The 13,199-nt window shown below is 42.6% G+C and overlaps 1 protein-coding gene across 2 annotated transcripts in view; it reads right to left on the bottom strand.

Annotated features, from left to right (window-relative positions):
* The window catches only part of LOC130183977 (glutamate receptor ionotropic, kainate 5-like), a 218,708-nt gene that overhangs the window by 186,779 nt on the left and 18,730 nt on the right, over positions 1-13,199 (bottom strand). For both annotated transcript variants that reach the window (XM_056399689.1, XM_056399690.1), the window contains exon 2: positions 10,530-12,583. The gene's annotated coding sequence lies outside the window, so the exon portion shown is untranslated. The remainder of the gene's footprint in view (positions 1-10,529; positions 12,584-13,199) is intronic.

Raw genomic sequence — 13,199 nt, 5'->3', positions numbered from 1 at the left:
TTGTGTATTGCCAATGTGCGCATAGAGAGGCGTATCTGTGGAGGGAAAGCCCTCGTGTTGCAGGGCAGTACAGGCAACTCCCTTTGACAGAAAGTCGCTAAATTATTTGCTAACTATATTTTTTTCTTTTTTTTTTTAAATCACCCCCTCCCCAATTCATTATTAAAGAGCAAAAGCCAATGGGGAAACTCCAACACTCAGCCGACTGACCAATGGTGTAACCTCATCACTCAGTCAATCAACGACATTAACGTTTATAGGACCGGCCCTACTATTGCAGTCGAACAGGATCATACTCAAAGTATCATACTTTATTGAACCAAAACCTCTGGTGGGTTTGGACGTTCAAACTCAATTCACAGTGTTTATTTTTTTCAGCAAAGTGCTGATGTTACAATGATTAATCACAAAACATTGAGCTGTAACTAATGATTTTATTTTATCATATTTTATATACAGAGATAGACAGAGCACACACTTTTTAATGAACTGGAGTGCATTGCTTCTAATCTGTATGAAACTTGATTTATTTAAGTGTTGATTTATTATTTTTTCACACTAGCTTGTTCCTTAGTCTGTAAAAGGTCAGAAAAATATAAATAACCATCACCACCTCCTGGGCCTAAGACCCCTTTTGAATACCTTTTCAATACCACAGGCTGTCCATTAGCCTTGACTTTACTGTAGATTCAGAAACATTATGAAGGCATTGGATAGAAACCACAGAACCGTTCTCATAACAACTCGCTCGTCTGACAGACTCTTCAGATAGAGAATAAGCGCCTTTCAAAAATTGTGACTGAGTGTTTCTTTCAGCAGGAAACCTGGTAGAATTTGTGAAGCCAATTACAGTTAATTTTTCAATCATTTCAAACTTTGAGTCCCGGCTCATTTAATCCTGCAGTGGTTCAGACTCGGGTCGAGAAGGGTCAGGAACAAATTTTTTTTCTACCTGATCAACAGTGTAATCTGGACAACTTTCCATATTTTGAGCTGCAGCTGCTTTATTTTACACTCTATAATCTCACGTCCCTTCATCTCCATCTCCCTTCATACCTGAAGTGCACTTAAGAGGCAGAATCGATAAAAGATCAGAGCTTCCAGGAGGAATCAGTGCGTTTTATGGAAAGGTCAGGGCGTCCATATTTAGTGATGTGAGCAGAGGCAATGCTGCTGCAGCGCACACAGACAGATTTATACATCCACAGGTGCATAATGCTCACGCACTAATGTGGACGGGCAGACACACACACACACACACACATACACACACACACACACACACACACACACATACAGTTTGATAGATGTCTCTATCATGCGGCGGTGATGGGGCTCCTGTAGAAATGGATATGACTTCATACAGAGGAGACGATTGAAAACAAATCTATCACTGAGGCAAATGCCTTCCTCCAGCCGGCAGGGCTGTTTGTTAAAACTGCTGCTGCAGCGGAGGTGAACAATATATGGAATTAATTTTAACATTTAATTTATGGAACTCAACTCAAATAGGCTCTACATCAGTGGCGTGCAGTGACTTTTACAGATAGGCAAGCAGAGCCGAACATCCAACCACACATTCAGCTGTTTACTACATCAACAAGTAAAATATACCTTCTCATGACAGTTGCAGTAGCAACCCTCTCTTAAATTAAGCGCCTGTCTGGTCTCATGATTTTGTGCTGCCTGACTTTCCTGTGCTGAAAGTCTCTCTCCTGCATCTTGCTGCTCTCTGCCTAGACATCTTCCCCTTTCTGCACTCCTTCCTGGCTGAACAAGTTATCTTTAAAATATTTACCATTATCTGACAATGACACTCCAGTGACAATGCAGAATCCTGTATTTACTTGCCTCAGTGTTATCATCATCACTTATTTGAGCATAGACAAAAGCATGCTTAAGGTTTGGTGACTGAAACAACTTGGTAGTGGGACAGAGAGATCCTTAGGTTTTAAGACAGGATATGAATCAGAGTCAAACGTGATCATCCACCTCCCCAAACATCTGACAACCTGTGTTGAGACATTGTGGCCTGTATGTTTGCCAAAATGTGTTCACTGACGCATATGAATGTAATATGTAGGAGACTTTTGACAACTGAAAGTTATTGTGGATTATGAATGACTACTGGAGACTGCTTTTGGAAAGTGAGGGCTCACAGAGTCTACTAGAGAGTACTAGAGTTTATAGGTAACAACTAGTGTTTGTTACTGGGAACCACTAGTGGCTGTTGAGGACTTCTTATATCTACTGGGGGCACCACTGACTAAAAACTGAATATCAGTGGCTGCTCAGAACAACCACCGTGGCCACCGGCCACCGTGGATAATGAATGACTACTAGCAGTTGCTATTGGCTACTGAAAACTACTTTCAGCTACATGCCCAATAGGGGAAACCAATGAGTACTTGTGGCTTTTGGAGACTTGTGGTAACCTCTCATGACTTCTGTTGATTGGTGAAGATGACTTTGTTAAAGCTAGGGAGGAGTACTAGTCACTACCAGTGAGAATCAAATTCAGAAACTCTGTAAAAAGTGTTTTTATCTGAAACAAGACACACAATGACACCAATTTAAAGAGCAACAAAAAAAAAAAAAAACATCCCTGCAAAGAACCTTTATGCAAACATCCAACCTGTAAAACGCTACAATTCATCACCGAGCACAGAGGGATTCACAGCGTCACCCTGTCGTTTCACCGCTTCAGCTCCACTGGAGCAATCAGTCAACATACGTCGTCTTCCAGCAGCAGTCAACAAACATTACAGCCCCTTCAGATTTATATGAAACCGTATGAATAATTCAAACACTGTCTTATTACCGACACAACTCACCATAACTGAGACATTACGTTTTCATGGTGAATGATAAATCAACGTCCATATCAAATTTGATCTCTTTTCTTCCCCTGTTTGAGCTCTGAAGCTGACCTTTTTAAAAGATCAGCACAGCAACACAAAATCAAATGTCATTTTAACATCATTACAGCAGCAACCAGTGTCGAGACGATCCACCGGCACCACTCAGATGATAGGAAAGGTCTGGTTTAGCATGTAGGCCTCTATCAGACGTGTTACCCTCCATCATCTGGAGCTTCTTTGACAAAATAAAATAAAATCTAATTTTGGAGCTTGATCAGCTTCTGTGATTACACAAAAAAACAACTTGGCCATTATGAGACCTTTAAATAACTCAAGTTTTTGTTCCAACTGACATATCGACTACTTAATTAAAGTAAACTTTACACACTTTAGTGCAAATCACTTCCACAAGAATTATTCTGAGTGAGAAATATGTTGATAAAAATAACTTACTTTTTTGTTTGACTGAAAGGTCTGATGTAAGTTTGTGGGAGGAAAAATGGAAACCGAACATAAATCACAAAAAAAGAAAAACATTAACTTTCCCCTACTGGCAATAAAGTTTCAGATGCAGAAAACAGCAGGATTTCTATGAAAAATGTATGAATTAAACATCTATGAAAAAATTTTTTATTTTGCATTATGCATTTATGATACGGATAACAGCAAAGGGGGAAGTAGGTATGGAAAGACATGCAACAAGTAAGTGCCTCAACCCCTTGGCCACTGTGATGTCATGATTTTATAGTTTTTGTCTCAACACTCAACGTCGGAGCCTCTGTGTGATCGGTGATTGTGTGTTTTTGAAACTTATTTCGGGGCTGCGGTTCACTCTTTCATTCCCGAGCAAAGAGCAGCTGCGGCGTTTCTGGTTTAACAGCATCATGGACAGGTGACAGGTGCATTTACAGAGTTTGTGCTCTGAGAGGTATCGCAGCACAAAAAGGAGGTGAAAATTAGGGTGCTCAGCGCGGTGTTGTGTTTATATCAGTTGGATGTAAACCTAGGAGTGAATGCCGATTGTTCCCTTTCACATTGCCGACAAAAGTTTTTTGACCAGTGGAAGGTGGTATGGGTTGAAGAAGTGATTATTTCAACAGTAAATACACCTAAAAGAAAGTTACTCTTTAATTTTTAAACACAGTCTTTAACCCACTGATACTCAAAGAAGTATTGAGGTTGGACACACTTGCCTTGCCACGATCACAGCAGCTCCAGCTCTCCACTGGCAAACAGAGAAACAGGCGGCAGCCCTGATGTAATGAGAGCTTTCTGCTGGACAAAAGCCTCTTTGATTCTCATGGTCTTGTTTACTTTGTTTATTATTACAACAGTTCAGCTTTTGCAGTGAAAATAATTAGAAAAATGAGGTCACTTCTGTAAGAAGAGCACTTTTTTACTTGACTTTCACCGTTTAACACACGCTTGAACCCCTGCTGTATATGTATTGTGATGTGTATTTGAGCTATTTCTTTTCATGGCTAATCTCAGTGTGAACTCTCCCTGCTGCTGCTCTGCTGTCTGTGCGAAGTCAAAAGCATCCGTCTCCACTCGATGCCATTAACAGTAAATAGGGGTGATTTTCCTTCATCACAGCCGAGCAGGATATCAATACGGCTCCCTCAATTATCGGCGCAATGCAGCGTGCAGCCCAGACAGTGACGAAGGAGGTTTGACCCCCTTAAACCCTCCATCCACTGAGCTTTCTCTCTCCACCTGTGGTTTGTGCAGGAGGGGAAGTGGAGGAAAAATGATGGAAACTCCATAATTGTTATCTTCCTCCGCCGTTACTTACTGCAGGTAATAGTGTCCCCAGACAGAAGCTCTTTAGGAGCCGCGGCTGATTGTGGCGTCTAATAGAGTGAGGATGGATGTGGCCGAGTCTAAAGGCGGAGACGTTCCAAGTCAAAGTCACTCCATGATAGTGTGTTTAATAGCTGAGGGATAGAGCCTATAAGCTTTATTGGAATGTCCCCATTTCACCCAGATTTGCTTCAAATATATCCCCGCAGAGTTTCAGCTGTTTAAAAGTCCACATGGGGATGAGTCACCGGAAACAGGGGAGTCAGGAGAAATCTAAAGTTTCGTGCACCCTGCCTGTCTACAGCGGGCCACCTCATAACTTCAACATGCAAAGAAAGCACGTGTATCTTATCATATCAAGTGTTTAACCTTGTTAACATGTCCATATGATGTTTTTATATAATACAAGACATATCAAATATTAATAATATACTGTGAAATGATCAGTCAGCACTATGACATGGGTATTTCCACTTTGAACTGCAGTGAACCAATGACAGTCTCATAAAAACAGATTCCAGGGTTCATATGTTACAAACCTAAGGAACCAATCCAGTCAACTTTTGGGGATGGGGCTAAATAAACTTGAAACTCTCAAATAAATAAATAAAAGTTGCTAACTACACAAACCGTTCTGATCCGTCTGCTAGTCTCTGGTTCTGGTCTCAACAGACTCCTCATCTGAGTCTGGGTCTGACTGAGGCTCAAACATGTGGCTGAGTCTCTCTTATGTTTCCTCCTCTAACCATCTTGATACTCTTTCACCTGTACACCTGGAGCAAGCAACCTGGATGATCCAGATTTCTCATTGAGGAAGTAAGAGTAGATGAGCTTCACAGTCAGTTTTCCTTTTTTTCTTTTGTCACTTTATATGCATGAAAACCATATTAAACAAAATATGAACCATAGCAGAGGATTTTTACTTAGTTAAAAAATATCTGGAGAGGAACTTTAAAGTTAAGGTAGAATGTTTATGGACATGTTAAGACTTTCCTGGTTTCACCCAAAACTTAGTTTGTTTTAACTGCCGTGAAATCACTGTAAAGAATGAAAGAAAACACATAAAATCACATCCCCACAAACTGAGGTACAGTTTCCTTCGTGCCTAGATTAGCATCCCGTCTTCTAACTAGAGCAACAAAAAGGCTAATTGTTGATAAAGAATCCATTACAACTGATACATTTCATCAGGAGCTGTGTGGCTTCATAAACAGGCTGTGTATGTGAAACACACAAGCCTCCATAATCAACCAATCAAGTCCTGCAGGAGCTCATTTCAACACACAGCTCGCCTCGATTATTTCAAATCAAAATTCAAATCACACACACACACACACACACACACTCACAGTCCATGTCGGAAGCTTCACATATTTACTTACACACACACACACACACACACACACACATATATATATATATATGAACACACATATATAACGGGATGCAGCAGCTGAATAAAGCGTTATTGATTTTCTCTTCCTACGCAGGAACATTTACTTCCGAGCTTTTTACTATTATCAGACATTAAAAAAACACAATGGATTGAATGCAGGGAGTGTGGCGCCTGACTGAACGCCCACGATGACGCACTCCAACACGCGCTGAGGGGAGGGAGGGGGAGGTAGAGGGCGGTAGATTTAGGATGCAGGAGTGGTTTAAGTTTGGAGGGGGGAAGGGAAAGAAAAAGGAGGGATGATGAATGAGGAGAGGGTCATGAGTAAAGGTAAAGGGGGAAACAGCTGAAACTGAAATTATTCATTATCAGGTCTTTCTCTTTTCTTAGAATTAGTTTTGAATTATAGAAAGCATGATAATTATAATATGCTTGTTTTTTGTTTTTTTTGTTGTTTTGTCTTCGCTCTTGTTCATTTCAGTGTGGGAGGCATAACTCTGTGTTGTGTTGAATTGTATTGACTCACAATTTCCAGGACTTTCAGCAGGTCATACAAAACATGACCAACAGCAGCTGCTGAGAAACAAAATAATTACCAAGTGTCTCTTACACAATGTTGTCTGTGTCCTCCCAGAAAAACCCACGACTAAAAGAGGAGAAAGTAACGTGTGCCATCATTAAAAAGGGATGAAAAAACAAAACAAAAACAACAATGACTGGTCATGCAGGAACTATGAGTCACTAACAAGGACGCAGCAGTTCACCTGCAGCACATCTGCCTCTACAAACTCTCCTCATCTTCGGCATTTAAACATTTAAACTGAATCACCAGCACGACTCGCAGCTTGTTGGAAGAAGCTCAGTGTCACATTAACATCAAAACTATTAAAGGTGAAGAGTGAAGAGCTGGCCTACCTGTCCAGGAGAAGACCAGAGGCAGAACAGGAAGTAAAGCCAGAAGTCTATAGCTGTGTTCCAATGCAGGGGCTGCATTTTTCGGAGGACAGGGTCGACTGAAGGCTGAACCGAAATGAGACGATCTGGCCAAGGGAGAATTTTTTATTTGCGTCACCAGCTGTGCCTGCCCTTACTGTTTGCTCATGTTGCCTAGCAACCTTGACATTACAACTTTTTCCTTTCACAAAAACTTGGTTTTAACAGTTGTACCTTTAGCTGTTGAACTGAGGTGAAACTCAAAACTTAGTAACGCACGGGCTCTCTATCTGTGTTGTTTGCCGCCATATCATTTTTGTTACTGGTGCGCAATGAATCTTGGGATAGGTTGGGCCATGAAGGATCAACCTGTTGGAGCCTTCGTTAGTCGGGAGAAGAAGGCCACATTTGAAGGAGCCTTTGAAATGGGACAGCCTAGTCGCACCGCTGTGACCTTCAAATGCAGCCTCCACAGGATGCGGCCCCTGAGTCGGGACATGTACAGTTTATATATATATATACATCAGTTAAGATAAAACTACACTTACTCATTAAAAACAGAACATCGCCTCAGTGAGAAGGCGTCTGAATTCAAAGTGAATCTATCCCACAGTGGAATTAATGAATCAAAACCTCATTTACATCTGTTCTTTTCAAAGTGTAGACTCCATTCTTTCAACATTTTAGACTTCCCTGTTCATACAGTAGCACAGCAATGTCACACAACTATATCAGAACAGGTTAAAATGAATGACCTTCACATAAGTGAAAAAACTTTATTAATGTTATAATGTGGAGCTCTGCAGCTCTGAGCACAAGTCCAATCACTGCTTATCACTGGTTTTATGGCTCAGGAGCAAACTGCCAGAAATGATCCCAGTCATGAGGAAGTGAAAATCAAAAATATAAAGGTGATACCGAGATGGATTATATCTCTGCAGCTTGAGTTTCATAGAAATGACTTTAAACCAAGAGCTGCCTGGGAGGAAGAAAATCAATCAAAGAGCCGATGATGACATGATGGAGAAACTGAGAATTACATCTCCCAAGGGAGCTGAAATACTCTCATTTGCTCCCATTAAAAGTTCTTCTTTATCACAGTGAGGGAAGAACAATGTTCTCTGTTCCTTCATCAAGAACAGAGGACTCAAACAAAACAGTCCCACGCATCGATGCGGGACTGAAAGCGGAGTCAAAGTCTCTCCCTGAGCTTTTCGGTGAGGTAACGGATTCACTTCAGGTCTGTGAACTCAGTTCCACCTGAGCTCCAGGACAATAACAGAAGTCAGTGAGAATAAAGTATTTGATTGGACGCTATATAAATAAAGCGTAATGTTAGTTCAGCCAGTACTCCCAAGTTGTGTTTACCTTATCTGACTTTCATCAGCTGCTTCATTCATGTTTCATCACTAATTCATCAGGCTACCAGCAAGCTAGCAGCATCCAGTCACATTCACGCAGGTGTCCACAGCTGCTTTTACAACCTGATACTGTTCACTGACTCTGTGTAGCTCCAACTCCATCCTTGCAGGCTCAGTTTGTGGTATTGATACAACTAATGTGCATGTATGTATCTGTTAAGGGGACTCGTTCGCCTCAAACAGCGGATTTGATGATGTGTCTCGAAGTGAAATCAAACCTGCTAGATGTTCATAAATGCTGCCTCTAGCCATTAAAGAGGCAGAGGTTTTCCCTGTCGCTTGACAAGAGCTCCGGACATCGTTGCGTTTACAAGTCAAGACGTTAAAATACATCCTCTGAGCAGCGTTACTTCTTCAGGGTAGATTGGAGGAGGCAGAAAGCCGCAATCGTAAAGTGACGAGGCAGGGGCTAGCTAAGATGTGATAGAGACAAGAGTTAACACTGGCATCGCTTTCCACCTCTGCAGACAGCTGTTGGTGAGTAGAGGAATGATGCACCACTGGCGGGTGGGCCTCAGTCTCAATAAATCAGCAAACCCAGTGTAGTATAGTCCACTGTAAAATTTCTGAATATCACTGCATCATTCTAACCGTTTGTTTTTTCCCTCAAGCACATGAAGCACCATGGCTGTGTGCCTCTCTCTCTCTCCCTTCTCCCTCTCTCTCTCCTCCCTGTTGCTTTCCGCAGGTCCTCCCGCCTCCAGAGCTGTAGAGTCTGGACCTGCAACTGCAAACCACCTCCTGCCCCCATGATCCTGTCTAACGCCTGCTGCTAAACCTGCTAAAATGTACTATAATTAACACTGATTATTATTAATGTTATTAGTTGTCACTACTATTTTTATCAGTAGGAGCACTACAGTTGCCATTTCATTACTATGGCTGTTACTGCCGCTACTGTCACTATTATTAATATTGTTTTCACTGTACGCTCTTGTTCTTTTCCTCTGTGCTCTCCCCTGTGGTTCTGCTCGAGGTTTCTGCCGCTGTCGCCGAGCGCTTGCTCTTGGTGGGGATTGAATTGTTGGGTCTCTGTAAATATTATTATAAAGAGAAGGTCTAGACCTGCTCTATTTGGAAAGTGCCTTGAGATAACATATGTTGTTGTGAATTGGCGCTTTACAAATAAAAATTGACTTGATGTGATGATGCTGAACTCACAATGTTCCTTCCAGACACAGCTGCTAATGCTAATGTTAGCTATGTAGCAATCGCAAAACTTACAAATAGCTACTTTAATGCTGCGTTAACACCAGGAATGAATGGCAAAAATTGGAAAGCTTCCCGTGTTTATGAGAGTTGGAAATGCTGCACATTGACAATATAACACTATAGGCATTAAACTGGGTTTAATCCCATTAAACAGCAGACTGACTGCAGTTAGGCATCCATATTTATTGCTTCTGTATTTTTCAGCAACACTGGAGCTTTCATAAATATCAGAGTTCCCCTGTTTGCAAGTTGTGGACTAGTGATTACATTAACTTTGATATAACGAGAGCACGGAGTTCTGCTTGTGACCGCGGCCACGTTATTTCCTGCGTGTCTGAGTGAGTTACGCCTGGCTGGGAGAGAGAGGGTTTTTGGATTCGGCACCTGAACAAGATTGAAATGGTTGTGTTGATTCAGAGAGAGAACAATTACTGTTCAAGGTCGAATACAGCAATGAACACAGGTACGGAGAAGCCAGAGAGTGGAAATCAGGGAAGAAATCTTTTTAGTTTTTTTTTTAAAGTGAGGACTGTGGTGAGTAGAAATCAAAAATAAAGATGTCAAAAATCACTAATCCGTGTAGCAAAAGCAACGTTTAAGCAGCGGAGCAGTTCTCATAATTCGACGCTCACCAGCACTGAGTCAAAGACGAGCACAATCCCTGACTTTCAGAGATGAGTCAGTCTCAACAGAAACTGAACATGGTGAACCGCAGGGGCTTTGTGTTGTGCTGTAACTGTTTGTTATTTTTGTCTATCAGCAGCATCAGGCTGTTGCAGACCCTGCAGGATGAATGAAGGAGGAAAGACAGAAAAGGAGAAGACGACTGAAAGAGGAAAGGCTGGGAGGAAAAGGTGAAGACACGGGTGGGGGTGGGGTTTGGGTTGTGTGTGAAGTACTCACAGAATGAAGATGACGACACCAGGAGCCGATATCAAAAGATTTCCTCGGATGAAGGAAGCCAGTTTAATCTCGGCAGGATCCGGGACAGACTGCTGCGGAGTATAGGATCCACAAGGAGGCGAGCTGGGAAAAAGCTCAGAGGAGAAGAGGAACTTTACACGAAGAGGAAGTGAAGCTTTGGGGACGGTTGGCGGGAGCCTGGAGGATATCAAGTCTCTGCTCTGTCCTCTCCAGATTCAATCCCTTGCTGTTTCGCTCTCTCCCTCTTTTTCTTTTTTCCGTCTATCTGTCTCGTTTCGCCTTTATCTCACGCTTGATATGGAGAGTGAGAAGGCAGAAGGAAAACTTCCAGATAGGAAGGAAGTGTCCACATTGAAAGGGAGAAGGAAAAAGTCTGGGGGGGGGGTGGGAGAATTAAAAAAAAAAAAAATGGGGTGAAACAGACAAGGGAGAAGAGGAAAAATGTCCTCCAGGTTGGGTGAATCTGCTTGGTGCTCGACCGAAAGTGTTTGCTGTCGCTACCAAACGAGGAAGTGAAAAATGAACATTTCAGGCAGGAAAAGGAGCCTTCCCTCTCCTCCTCCTCCTCCTCCTGCTCTGTTTTCCCCCTTTTTTTTTCTCGAGGAGCCTCCACCCCTTCAGCTTCTCCAGAAAGACAGTCCTTATTTGCGGACGAGATGAAGAAAACACACAATTGGGGAAGAAACAAACTCAATTACATACGGACGGAGATAATGGCGTGTGTCGGAGGCACCTGCTCTGCCTCCTCTTTCTCTTCCTGTCTGCTTTTCCACCTGACTGCCAAGATTAAGGCATATAATCAAATTCTCTTAATTGGCCCTGATGGTGGCGACTGGCCAAGAGTCTCTCCTCTCCGCTCTTTCCGTGCTTCCCTCCCTCGCTCACCTGCACGGTGCAGGGAATGACAATGAGTCCCGGGGCAGCTGGAGCACCTGTCAGTCAAGACTCGGGGCTCTTACAGTCGACTGCACCTGCTGACTCACAACCAGTTGTTATCTGTGCAGTGCCATCGCCCTGGTCTCGCCATACCCTCCCCACCGGCCCGCCCACTGCTCCTCCCTCCTATCGATCACCCAGCCTGACTGACAGGTCTGTTTTTAACTCCTCCTTCGCTCTTCGTTTTTTTTTTAATTCCTCGCTTGTTTGTTTTTTCTTTTTTGTTTTTTCTTCTTCTTCTTTTTCTTTCTCCCCTCTTTGTGTTTGTATCTAATCTCTCCTGCTCTTCCTGTGTCTAATCCCCCATCTAGATCTGCTGTTGCTAATTGGTTTCAGGTGTCTCTGGCGGCGGCAGGAAAGGAGAGTGGGGAGGGGTGGCGGGGAAGATTTCACGCCGCCGTTGCCATTAATTAAAAAGATGATTACTCAGACTACAAAGATTAAAGACGAAAATAGGAAGCGCCGGGGCCGATAATAACCTGATAGCACTTTATAACTCCTCGCTCAGCTTATCGAGTGTGTGTTTGTTTCAGTTTGATGAATGTGCGCGTGTGTGTGCGTTCATACATCCAGCAGCTCACAGCTTGTTGAATCGTGTGGACAGAAAGTTTCTGGGAGGTTTCAGCAGGTTGTCGTGGCTACATGGTAGCGTTACCTCCTGTGAGTCGACATCTCAAAGAAAAAAAAAAAAAATTGTCCTTTTTTTTTTTTGGTTTTGTTTTGTTCAGTTCCTTCGAGTTACATCACATCCACTGTGTCAACGCTCGAGTTTTGTTTCAGTTACACTTGTTTTTGCGTCACAGAACCAAAACAGGATCCAGGAGAATTCTCCCACAAACTCCCACGCTCCTCTATGGCTCAAAAACATCCAGAATCCTTTTCTTCTTTACCTTTTCCTTCCTCGGTGTCCTCACTGCAGCAGCTGGGGACCACAGAGCCTTTGAACAGATGTGGTTGCCATGGCACCTCTGAGGAAAAAGTATTGATTGGCGGAGAGGCGTGAGGCGGGTAATGATGGGTCACCTGGAGGGAGGCTCACACCTGTTGCAGTCTGGGAAATGATGTACGTGGAGGCCACTCGGAGGATCTGATGAGACCTGTAACGACAAGAAGGGAGAAAAGTTTTTCGCTTGGATTTCTTAGTTTATTTTTATCTGATTAATGTTGTGTGAAAACCCTGTAAGTCTAATTTTGCCCACGCTGATGTTTCATCGTCATTAAAAGGACTGGGATTCCAGGTTTTTACTTGACCTAAATTTGTCTTTCTGTTGTCATTCCAAATCGCTCTGGATAAAAGCAGCATCAAATCACGCTAAATGTTTATTTGCACGCCAGTGAAGAGATTAAAACGTGATAAATGACAGAGAAAGAAAAAACATAGAGAGAAGCGACGCAGGTAACTGAGCCTTGCAGTCGAGATGAAGACGACAACAAAGAGGATTATGGAAATCCCAAATTCTTCAAGCCAAAAAAAGAAAAAGGCCACACAAAAACAAAATGAAGTTGTCAAGTGCAGGCATGACTGTAGTGAATGAAAGCATCTGAACAGGAAGAAGAACATGGTGGGAAACAAACCAAGCACAACAGAACAAGACTCTGCATCAACCTGAAAGGAAAATGAAGTCTCGGAGGGGAGTGGGAGGAGTAATGAGGTTTCTGAGCAAAGTGGGAGAGAAAACACACATTCATGATGTACAGACGGGAAAATATCAA

Source organism: Seriola aureovittata, chromosome 16, assembly GCF_021018895.1.
Source record: "Seriola aureovittata isolate HTS-2021-v1 ecotype China chromosome 16, ASM2101889v1, whole genome shotgun sequence".
In the NCBI taxonomy this organism is placed as follows: domain Eukaryota; kingdom Metazoa; phylum Chordata; class Actinopteri; order Carangiformes; family Carangidae; genus Seriola; species Seriola aureovittata.
The sequence above is the reverse complement of the archived record's forward strand: the minus strand, read 5'-3'. Positions and strand labels throughout refer to the sequence as shown.